The 12,397-nt window shown below is 39.3% G+C and overlaps 1 long non-coding RNA gene across 1 annotated transcript; it reads left to right on the top strand.

Moving 5' to 3' along the window:
• The first annotated feature begins 42 nt into the window (after window positions 1-42).
• On the top strand, window positions 43-4,608 carry LOC309852433. Its single transcript, XR_014305206.1, has 2 exons — window positions 43-132; window positions 4,159-4,608. It is a non-coding gene; the product is annotated as an uncharacterized lncRNA (long non-coding RNA).
• Window positions 4,609-12,397: the final 7,789 nt, after the last annotated feature.

Genomic DNA, 12,397 nt, shown 5'->3' with positions numbered 1-12,397 from the left:
GTGCTTCTGTGCGCGAGCCGCCATCTTTGAGGCGTGTCCATTCCGTACAGCGGAGGAATAGGCCTCCCGCCGGTTTTCATAGAGCGAGGCTAGGATTGCCACAGAGAATGCAAGGGGGAGGCACTGGCCGAGGTAGGCTTCTGGAAGGGGGAAGGTATTGGCGACGGGGTCTGGTACTCTCTGTTATATTTAGAAAAGCTAATTTCCCTCTAAGGATATGGAACTCTGCTGAGAGCCATTATCTACTGGGATAAACCACCAGGGATGAGGGGAGCCAGGAAGGAAAAATCACTAAGGGAGAAGCACAGACGTCTTATATGTTACTGTTGAATCCTGGGAGGAGTCATCGGCGGATGAGGGGAGAAGTCAAGACAGTACAGTCTACTCTTTGGAGAAACCGCTCAGGGAGAATGTGGAGACGTCAGAATGGGAGCCCCACCCTGGACGAAACCACCCGGCAAGACAGATGTCAGAATGGGCTTTCGGCTGCAGAAAGGGTAGTTTAGCCTTTATGGGAGGAACCAACTGGCTAAGTAGGGTACAAGTTGAAGTGGTCCAGACCTCCCCTGAGGGATGCCACCAGGGCAAGAAGGCACTTTCTGAAGGGCTGGTGGAGGGAAATGGAGCCTTGAATTCCCATCAATCTCCGTTAGTAGACAACAATTATAAAAATAATAATGGTTTTTAATATGGTCAATGTGTGGCAAAAAGCACCTAAGAAAAAATGCTATTTTTGTTTTAATTTACAAATTCAATTTGTAAATTAAAATCTAGGTAATAATAATGTCCTTGGGATATAAATGAAGCCTAAAGTCCAAGGGGCAGGGTGCTGGGGGGGGGGGGGAAGGGTGTTGCACTGTGAAGACACAATTCCTTTCATCTGATGAACTCCTAAACATTCTTCAAAACCTCACCAAATATTGCCTCTGCCAGAAAGTTCTGCCTGACAGTGGTGGGAGGTTCTATGACCTTCTGAAAGTCTATGTCATCCCAGAAGTCGGGAAAGTGTTTTGAGGGAACTAGACCTAGGCCCTGGTGTGGGCCCGCTGGGTACCTTCAGGCCAGTTATGTCCCTCTCTGGGATTTAGCTTAAAAATAGGGCCAGTTAGAGGGTTGGACTATGCTTACACCAGGTTTTCTTTCTTCTCCCAAAGCCTGGTTGAAGGAATAGAATCTGTGGAAGTCTATTAGTGAACACATATTATTACCAGAGGTCTAAAAATTACTGTTAATTTTGTTGGTAATGTGATAGAAGAATTACCTTTTAGAGATTTATATAGAAATACTAACGAGCAAAACGATAGCTTAACATCACTGAGGATGGGTAGATGGATAAAACAAAAATTACAGAACGTTGGTAAATGTTGGAAGCAGGTGATAGGTACATTATGTTCATTATGATGTTTTCTTCAGTATTTGTGTGAAAATTTCACAGTAAAAATTTAACATAAAAGGAATGTAAAAATAATTTACAAGGGGATATTATCAAGAAGAAAGCAGGTGTGTTGATAGTATTAGATTTTGCAGATTTCAAAGCAAACAATATTAACAGAGATGTTCCATATTTTAATAAGATGGCATTACCAACAGCACACAACATTAGTAACATTTATCTAACCATAGCTCTGAAATATATAAAGCAAAAAGTGGTAAAATAGGGAGATTTTGAGGAACTAACAATCATAGTAATAAATTAATGTATCTTTCAGAAACCGGTCAAATAGAAGAAAAATAGGTATAAGTATATATTGGAATAACATAAGTAATTTGCTTGATATATGTCTACATTTTCTTTTATTTTTAACAAGAAAAAGAACATTTTTTTTCAAATATACATAGAACAGTCATAAAAATTCTCCAAAAAGTAGGACGTAAAAGACATTATAAAGCCCTCAAACTGATATCACATATGCCATACTCTCAGACTATATAAAAATGAAAATAGGGGGGCACCTGGGTGGCTCATTGGGTTAAGCCTCTGCCTTTGCCTCAGGTCATGATCTCAGGGTCTTGGGAACGAGTCCTACATCGGGCTTCTCTGCTGAGCAGGGAGCCTGCTTCCCCCTCATCCTCTGCTCCTCCCCCCTCCAAATGCTGCTCCCCCTGCTTGTGCTCTCTCTCTCCTTCTATCACTCTCTGTCAAATAAATAAATTCTTAAAAAAGAAAAAAAAATGAAAATAGGAACCAACAACAGACAATAAAATATACAAAATGTTCCAAATGCATGTATACTAAAATACACACATCTGTGGCGCCTGGGTGGCTCAGTGGGTTAAGCCTCTGCCTTTAGCCCAAGTCATGATCTCAGGGTCCTGGGATCAAGCCCCACATCAGGCTCTCTGCTCAGCGGGGAGCCTGCACCCCCCCAACCCACCTGCCTCTCTGCCTACTTGTGATCTCTCTCTCTGTGTAAAATGAATGAATAAATGAATAAAATGTTTAAAAAATTTTAAATGAAAATAAAAAATAAACTACACACATCTGAATAATCCTGGGGTTAAAGACAACATAACACTGGCTATTGCAAACTATTTAAATGCAGAGTAAAATGAAAGATAGTACTTTCATATGAAAACTCCAAGAGATGGGCCACAGTGTGATACCCAGAAGAAAATCTCACCTAAAATTAGGATATTAGGAAGAGTGAAAACAAATTAATTAAGCTTTAATTTAATCACATTCTACCAAAGTCCTATTAAATACTCCCAATAAAACTGGAAAAGAGGAATTGATATAAACAAATGTTAATAAAATAAGTAGGAACAAAATCCTAGTAGAGATAATTAATAAATCTATGAGCTGTTTCTCTGTAAAAGAGTGCAGTCATTTTTTTAATACTTTATTTTTGGGGCGCCTGGGTGGCTCAGTCATTAAGCATCTGCCTTCGACTCAGGTCATGAACTCAGGGTCCTGGCAGGAGGCCTACTTCTCCCTCTTCCACTCTCCCTGCTTGTGTTCCCTCTCTAACTGTATCTCTCTCTGTCAAGTAAATAATCCTTCTCCCACTCCCCCTGCTTGTGTTCCCTCTTCCCACTGCTTGTGTTCCCTCTCTCACTATATCTCTCTCTGTCAAATAGGGGACAGAGAGAGATACAGTGAGAGAGGGAACATAAGCAGGGGGAGTGAGAGAGGGAAAAGCAGGCTACCCACCAAGCAGGGTTTGATCCCAGGACCCTGGGATTATGACCTGAGCTGAAGGCAGACACTTAACAACTGAGCTACCCAGGTGCCCCAAAAGTGTAGCCACTTTTTAAGAAGATAAAAAAATTAGGGAAGATACACAAAAACAGCATTAGAAAGAAAATGGGACAAAATGAAATTTGAAACTCAAGAGATTTCTATGGTTATTTTGAGTAATGTGTTTGAAAGCCTTAATGAAATTAATAATGTGTTTGAAAGCCTTTCTAAGAAGACTTAAAGGAAGAAATTGCCACATGAAGGAAAGCTGGATAGGACAAAACCACAAAGGAAATGGAATTGGCACCACATGCAAAAATCAACCCTAGAAAGATGAATGATTCATATGTCAAAACATAACTTAAATAAAACTGTTAGTAAAAAAAATATATCAGCAAATATTCTTTAGACTTCATGGTAAAAGATTTCTTAAACAGAACAAAAAAATATAAAAGAGTGATAAGTTTGACTGTATTAAAATTAGCACTTTTGTTCATCAAATGACAGTAAAAAAAATGAAAAGATAAGTTATAAACTGGAACAGATAAAAAAAAAACATGAGCCTACAGAAGACTGGTAGCAGGAACAACTCTAAATCATTAGGTAAAGCATAACAAACCCAATACACATATGACAAGAGATACAAAGAGGCATTTCATAGAAGAGTAAATTCATGGAGATAATAACATGAATATTTAAAAATATGAATATTATATGAATAACATGAATGTTTAGGGAGAGAGGGTCCAGAAAGAAGGAACCGTAGATGCAAACACTTCTAGGGATACCAGAGAATCCAGTGTAGTTGGAGTAGAGTGAGCCAAGATAAAAGTGATAAGGAGATGAGGTCAAAGAGGTGATCAGGGGGCCAGGATGCGGACCTTGGAGACCATTCTAAAGACATAAGCTTTTACCGTGAGTAAGAGTCATGGAAGGGTTTTGAGAAGAGGAGTGACATCACCTGATTTATTTTTTAACAGGACCCCTTTTGCTGCTTTTTGAGAATTGGTGGGAGGAAGGCAAAGGAAAAAGCAAGAAGATCATTTGAGAAGATTCTGCAATAGCCCACTTTGCCTACAGCTGCCTCTACCTCCACTGTGCACAGGTACCACAGCTTGTACTCCTAACAGAGTTATGGTACATAGCCTCTACGTACATCTGCACTAGAGACCATGGCCTCTAGTGCATCTCTTTGACACTCATCAGAATCAATTCCATGGGGACGCCTGGGTGGCTCAGTTGGTTAAGCAGCTGCCTTCGGCTCAGGTCATGATTCCAGCGTCCTGGGATGGAGTCCCACACCGGGCTCCTTACTCTTGCAGGGAGCCTGCTTCTCCCTCTGACTCTGCCTTCCACTTTGTCTGCCTGTGCTCGCTCTCGCTCGCTCTCTTTCTGACAAGTAAATAAATAAAATCTTAAAAAAAAAAAAAGAATCAATTCCATGTATGTCTTATTCTCCACATCACTCTTCTCTGAGTCAAGGGTATCTTACTTTGAGGGGACTTTCTAGTTAGGAACCTTGGGCTCCATAATATAGCAAACCCCTGGATATAGGGTGGGCGGAATACACCAGGAAGCCAGAAAGCATGGGAAATACCCACAACAGTCCATCTCTTGTTGCCCAGCATCAGCATGTACTCTCCTTCCTTCCCAACATCAAACAAACAAGCAAATAAACAAAAATTCTTCCTCATATAATGCAACTGTAACCTGTACAGGTCAAAATATGCAGTCTCCATAAGAGTGAATCCAAGATAACATTAGTGAATGCATCTAACTTCACATTTAGAATTTCTAGGTGATGTTTATTCATTTTCTGGTTCTGTCACAATCCCATCTTGATGTCCCATATCTTGTGGAATAATTGGTAGAGATATCTATGAACAGTATGCCCCTTAGAAAATAACAGGGATGGGTGACAGAGAAAAAATGTTCTAATAGATTATGAATAAATAAGACAAAGTAAGAAAGAAAATATAGGTAGCCAACAGCCTTTTAAACCACCCCCCCCCCGGGACACCTGGGTGACTCAGTCTGTTGGGCAACTGATTCTTGGTTTCAGCTCAGGTTGTGTTCTCAGGGTCCTGGGATCGAGCCCTCAGCTTGGGCTCCTCATTCAGCTGAGAGTCTAATTGAGATTTTTTTTCTCCCTCTCCTTCTGCCTCTTCCCACCCCCTCAAATAAATTAGTGAAATCTTCTAAAAAATAAAAATAAACTTCACCTGGAAAATCTGTTACCTGCCTTGTGAGTAGCAGGAACCCTATTTCCTTGTTCAAATCAGAATTTATCATTAAATAAAAAACCCTCTTTATATCACATTATTCAGTGATTTGAGGAATACCAAAATGGCTATGTGGTACTCACAATTTCTAATTCAATGGAATGAATCTGATGGAATAGTTTCTCCGTCAACAGACCTCCAAACCAGCAATGCCCAGAGATGGTAATTTTTTAAATAAGAGGGAACAAATATTTTGGTAGGAGATCATTAGGTGTAATACTAATATGTGCTATCCCAGTCTCCATTCTGGGTACCATATATTGGTTCTGATAAGACCATGTACTTAGATGTGAGGACAATACCAAACTTTATAAAGTATGGTCTTGTAAATGGCACTCTTATTTAGTTTTTAAGTTTTAGAATACTGTAGAGTTCTAAAATGTCTGAACTTTGTGGGTGATGAGGTATAGAATAAAACCAGCAAATCTCAAGAGCATCAACCCATTGCTTTACTTTTTTCACTATAAAAGAAGTCCTTTGGTCCAGAGCAATGTTATGTAGGAAATGTGATTATGAATAAGGAGTCCCTAATATTCATAGCGGGTCTTGTTGCCATAAGCATGTCAGGTAAATTAAATCCCCATGGAGTATCTATCCCAATAAAGAAAAAAAGGTATTACCTCTCTTATAATGGAAGAAATCTAGCTAACTGGTCAACCTGGTGATGGCACACTCCTGTTGCTCTGGTTGGATACTGTGGTAAACTGCTTGGATACCAGCAATTGTGAAGCAATCCCTAGTGAGGGTAGATCCACATTGTTAATACTGTGAATAACTACATGGTTCATGAGCCAGTGAACAAGCATTGGGTGGCTGGGTGAAGCTAATATCCATAGAACTTGTCATCTTGACCTCTTAATCTCAAAGTACTTCTAGAGGGGTAAGACAAAGAGAATAGGTACAAATATTCTCACTCTCTGGATACATTTCAAGGGGTCCTTCTCTTTCCAGGCCTACTTGCTATCAATACTCCAAGTGTACCATTTTCAAATCATTGTCCTTCAGTGCTAACCACTGGATAAGAATCAATGTAGATATCTTGTGCTATCTTTCTTAACATAGAGCACGCATGATATTTAGATCTTAAAGTTCTGGCCACTGGGTGAATTTTCCTCCCCGATCAGTCCATAAAACCCCCTGGGAGAGGTCATAAAGCTCCAGCAGTGTATTTCCAGTGGCCGCCAGCATTCTGTGCAGCTATTTAGAAATCAGGCAACTGTTTTTTTGCAACTGGTCATACCGAACTCTCCATGAATCTGAAGTTCTGAGGGTCATAGAAGTGCCAATGAGAGTAATATACACTGGGCATATGAGATATCTAGGACTTTCTTTCTATAGCCCTCCATTTGATGATGAAATGTTGATCCTGCATGACTTAATAACCTGGTAGACCAGGTGACATTCTACTTGTAATGGGGACCCAGGTTGTAGTTGTTTGTGTAACCATAATCAGCTGTGTAGCAAGGGAAGAGCTAGTTCATAAAAAGGATGATTTCTTATCAAAGTGAGTGTATCTACTCCAAAATCCTAGGGCCCTCTGCCGTAGTTTATCCTACCAGGCTTTCCACAAACTCCTTACAGCATTCTGACTGGCCACAGACACTCTCAGTACTGTTGGATCCTTGGTTAAGAATCAAATGGTCAAAGGGCTTCACTCAGACTATACAGCCTTCTACCAAGACCTAAAGTATGATGCATGCTCGTTTCCAGAATCCAAAGAGAACAAATATTGCCCCTCTGTCTTAACTGATATATGTGTAAAGTTCAGCAACTTGTCTTTCAACTTTGGAGAAGAGATACCCTGACATCTCGCAGATCACTGAATCCTGGAAAGTCCATGAATACAAGTCCCCATGTAATTGGGGGCTTTATTTCCTACCCTTTTGCATGCCTTTAACTTACAAATGCATCTAAAATACTTTTATTTCCAACTCTCTGGGTGTTATTGGCATGCTTTAAACTAGGAAAAGCCTTAACTGCCAGATCTAGATTTTTTTTTTAAGATTTTACTTATCTATTTGACAGAGATCACAAGTAGGCAGAGAGGCAGGCAGAGAGAAGGGAGGAAGCAGGTTCCCTGCCAGGCAGAGAGCCTAACCTGGGGCCCAATCCCAGGACCCTGGGATCATGACCTGAGCTAAAGGCAGAGGCTTTAACCCACTGAGCCACCCAGGCGTCCCTGGATCTAGATTTTGATGGCTCTACAGGTCAATTTGGATTAAGTGGTCTGTTCAGTGCTAATGATCCCTATGGGTCAAATCTATGACTGAGAGTAGGATGCAAAATATATATATAAAATAGCTTTAAGTGGGCTCCATGGTGGGGCTTGAACTCATGAACCTGAGATCAAGACCTGAACTGAGATCAAGAGATCGATGCTCAACCCAGGGCTGGTACACAGTGTGAAGCTGGTACCACAGAGACCTGCCACACTTGAATGCTGAAAGCCTCTCCATCCATCTCACAAGGATCAATTCTGCATGGCATGACATGCCCCAGTGGGAGATGAAAGGGAGACTGTGTGGAAGTACAGGGTGGGATGTTGCCTAAAAAAGAGGGGGTTAAATAAAAAAGACACAATTACTGCCTGAGGATTTGGAGACATGGTATAAGAGTAATTTCACACTAAGGATGGCAGAGCAGAATGGTGGAGCCTGGGACACAGATGACATCATGGTCATACAGAAGAAAAGGCACGATGATTTGATGAAGTATTCTTAATTGATGAATGACCAAGATAAAGTCATTCATTTTTTTTAAGATTTATGTATTTTTTATTTGAAAGAACACAAGTGGGAGGGCCAGAGGGAGAGAGAATCCCAAGCAGACCCAACACCAAGCATGGAGTTCCATGCAAGGCTCGATCTCGTGACCCCGAGATTATGACCTGAGCTGAAACCAAGAGTTGGACACTTAACTGACTGTGCCACCCAGGCACCTTGAAAAGGGCATTCTGAGGAGGTGAGAGCAAAATCCTGACTTTGAAGAACCAAGTTATGAAGATACTGTGGGTGAGGAATATACTAGGTAAAGAACAAGTGTGAAGGAACAAGAAACCACAAGTGCAAAAATAAGAAACAAGAGAAACCAAGAAAAACTCATGCAAGAAATAATAAGCATAGAAATTTACAAGATACTTTGTTAAGTTTAACTGCAGACTAAAAAATAATGTCTGTTTAATGCATGACTTTTTTAAAAGGTGGAACTAACATTCTTTATCTGTGCTGTCCAATATAGTATCCACTAGCAATATGTGGCTATTGTAATTGCACACCTAGACATGGCTAGTCCAAACTGCGATGTCCTGTTAGTACATCCTCCCCTGAGTGCAGAGCCGGAAGTGGGGCTCACTCCTACTCCATGCTCTCCATGGAATCTTCTTTTTTCTCTTCCCCTGACCCTCCCCCCACTCACCTATCTTTTCCTCTCTCTTGCTATCAAATAAATAAAATCTTTAAAAAAATAGGCATGCCTAGTGGCCAGTCGGTTAGGTGTCTGCCTTTGGCTCAGGTTATGATACCAGGGTCCTGGGATTGAGCCCCACATTGGGCTCTCTGATCCACGGGGAGCCCGCTTCCTCCTCTCTCTCTCTCTCTCTGCCTGCCTCTCTGCCTGCTTGTGATCTCTGTCTGTAAAATAAAGAAATAAAATCTTTAAAAAAAAGACAAGAGATTATAGAATGGGTGACAAAACAAAATCTAGGTATATGGTGTTTATAAGAGATAAACCTTAAGAAAGTATTGAAAAAAAAAAAGGACTGAAGATAAAGGAAAAAATGTCTCATGCAAACTCTTGGCAAAATAAAGTAAATACAGCAATGTTAATACCACCCAAATAGTACATTTGAACAAGCACATTTATAGGAATGAAGAATGAATATTAAATAATAATAATAAAAAACATGCCATGAAGATTTAACAGTGAAGAACCTGTATGGCTCTAGTAATATAGTCTCAAAATATGTAAGTTACAACTTGAGAAGGAATTATAAGGAGAAGTTAACAAATCTACAATCGTAGATTTTTTTTTACCATAACAGTACATAAATTGATTCATTAGTTACAAACAGTAAGAATATATTAAAATTTAACAACACAACTATCTTGATTTACAAGGTATATTGTGAAAGCTTCTCTGCAAAAATACCTTTAAAAAAAAAAAAGACTTTATTTATTTATTTGACACAGAGACAGAGATCACAGGTAAGCAGAGAGAGAGGGAAGTAGGCTCCCTGCTGAGCAGATAAGCCTGATGTGAGCTTGATTTGGGGCTTGATCCCAGGACCCTGAGATCAGGACCTGAGCTGAAAGCAGAGGCTTAACCCACTGAGCCGCCCAGGTGCCCCCATTTTTTATACTTCTTTACAAGCACAAACAGAATATTTCCCATGCTTCAAAGACTGAATATCCTATAGTCCACCTGCTGGACTACAGGGTAATTAAATTACTAGCAATAAAGGAAGGAAGGGAGAGAGGGAGGGAGGGAGGAAGGAAGGAAATCAAAGCATATTTGGAGACCCAAAACAATCTTAAATTTTTTATCAGTCAAAAAGCAATTATAATAGAAATCAGGAAACAGTAAAAACTAAAAAATATGGAACTTTATATCAAAATGGGGATCTAAAATTAATAGCTTTAAATGCATTAACTACAAGAAAAATTGAAAATACTAAAGTTTTCTATTCAAGTGGTTTCAAAAAATAAACTCAAAGAAAGAAAAAGATGAAATAAACATCAGACTCTAATGAGATAAGCAACAAGCAAAAATACCAAAGATACATTTATAACAGTGAAAATTTGTTTGGGGGAGAAACAAAGTAAAACTTTTTTTAAAAGATTTTGTTATTTATGAGAGAGAGAGAGAGAGAGAAAATGAGCTTAAGTGAGGGGCCTGGCATGGGGGGAGAGAAGATTCTCCACTGAGCAGGGAGCCTGATGCAGGGCTCTATCCCAGGACCCTGAGATCATAACCTGAGCCAAAGGCTGAACAGTTAACCCAGGTGCCCCTGAACAAAACTTTAATATAATTCATCAAGAAAAAGGAAATGCATAAAAATTAGGACTATCAGAGATTTAACTTTAGATACATTAGTCATTAAAAATCAGTAAATACATTTAATGCTAGCATTTTAAATACTTAGATTAAATTATCAACTTTTTCAAATTAACAAAACTTTCTTGAAAAGAAACAGGAAATTTCAATAGGCCATTAGCCATTTAAGAAAAGTAATAATGGTGTGCCTTGGTGGCTGAGGTGGTTAAGTGTCTGCCTACAGCTCAGGTCATGATCCCAAGGTCCTGGGATCAATCCCCATTTTGGGCTCCCTGCTCAGCGGGGAGTCTGCTTCTCCCTCTGCCTCTGACCCTTCCCCCTGCTCCTTCTCTCATTCTCTCTCTCCCAGATAAATAAATAAAATCTTTTAAAAAATGTATTAATAGTCTAAGAACTCCCAGCCAAAAGACGCTTTGAACAAATGATTAAAAGGGCTTTTTAATTTTATTTTTAAGCAATCTCTGCACCCAACGTGTGGCTCAAACCCACAACCCAGAGACAAGAGTAGCATGCTCCATGGACTAAGCCAGTCAGGGACCCCAATTATAAGTAAGTTTTTAACCTTCAAGGAAAAAATAATTTATGTCTTAAAAAAACTGTTAAAACTGTTCCACTGACTAGAAAAAGAAGACTACTAATTGTACTTTGAGATTACTATAACCGTAACAGCTTAAACAAAGAAAATCCAAGGAACAAAAAAATCATACACTGATCTCATTTATTATCATATAAACAAAAATCCTACATAAAATACTAAGAAATAAATTATAGCTGTGAGTTAAAAGAAGGGATATTGTGACAAAGTGGTGTTTATTCCAGAAATGCAAAGATAAATTTATTTATTTATTTTTGTAAAAGATTTTATTTATTTATTTGACAGAGTTCACAAGGAGGAAGAGAGGCAGGCAGAGAGAGAGAGGAGGAAGCAGTCTCCCTGCTGAGCAGAGAGCCCAATGCAGGGTTTGATCCCAGGACCCTGGGATCATAACCCAAGCGGAAGGCAGAGGCTTTAATTCACTGAGCCACCCAGGGGCCTAGTAAAGATAAATTTAATATCAGGAAAGATATCAGCTGATAAGCTGTACTATTAGATTAATGAAGACAAATCATATACTCAGCCAAGGGAGAAAAAAATGGTTGATAAAATTCAAGATTACTTCAAGATTAAAGTGGGGAAAGCCCCTTTTGGGTAACTAGGAATAGAGGACAACTTTTTAATTTCATAAAAGCTACTTCATAAAACCCATTAAAAACACCTTGCTTAATAAGGAAACACTAGAAGCCATATCAGTAGACATAGGATAAGCATTTGAAAGAATATTACACTATAAGTTAACTGAAATTTAAATAAAAACTTTTTATTTTTTTATTTTTTTTAAAGATTTTATTTATTTATTTGACAGAGAGAAATCACAAGCAGATGGAGAGGCAGGCAGAGAGAGAGAGAGAGGGAAGCAGGCTCCCTGCTGAGCAGAGAGCCCGATGTGGGACTCGATCCCAGGACCCTGAGATCATGACCTGAGCCGAAGTCAGCGGCTTAACCCACTGAGCCACCCAGGCGCCCCTAAATAAAAACTTTTTAAAAACCATTTGATTATATTAAATATAACTTCCTAATTTGAAAACAAAACAAAAATTTAGCCAGTCATAGAGTACCTGGGTGGCTCAGTCAGTTAAGCATCTGACTCTTGATCTCAGCTCAGGTCTTTGTCTCAGGATCATGGGTTTAGCCCCCCCCCCCCGCCCCCAACATTTAACGACTTAAAAAAAAAAAAAAAAGAAAGAAAAGAAAAAAGTTAGCCACTCTGATATAGAAGAGAACATTTTTAACCTGCTAAAGCATTGCTAACAAAAACCTAAAATGTATTATATACTTTAGGATAAA

Source organism: Mustela nivalis (genome assembly GCF_964662115.1).
Source record: "Mustela nivalis genome assembly, chromosome: 18".
Taxonomy (NCBI): Eukaryota; Metazoa; Chordata; class Mammalia; order Carnivora; family Mustelidae; genus Mustela; species Mustela nivalis.
This window is presented reverse-complemented; position numbering and strand designations above follow the sequence as displayed.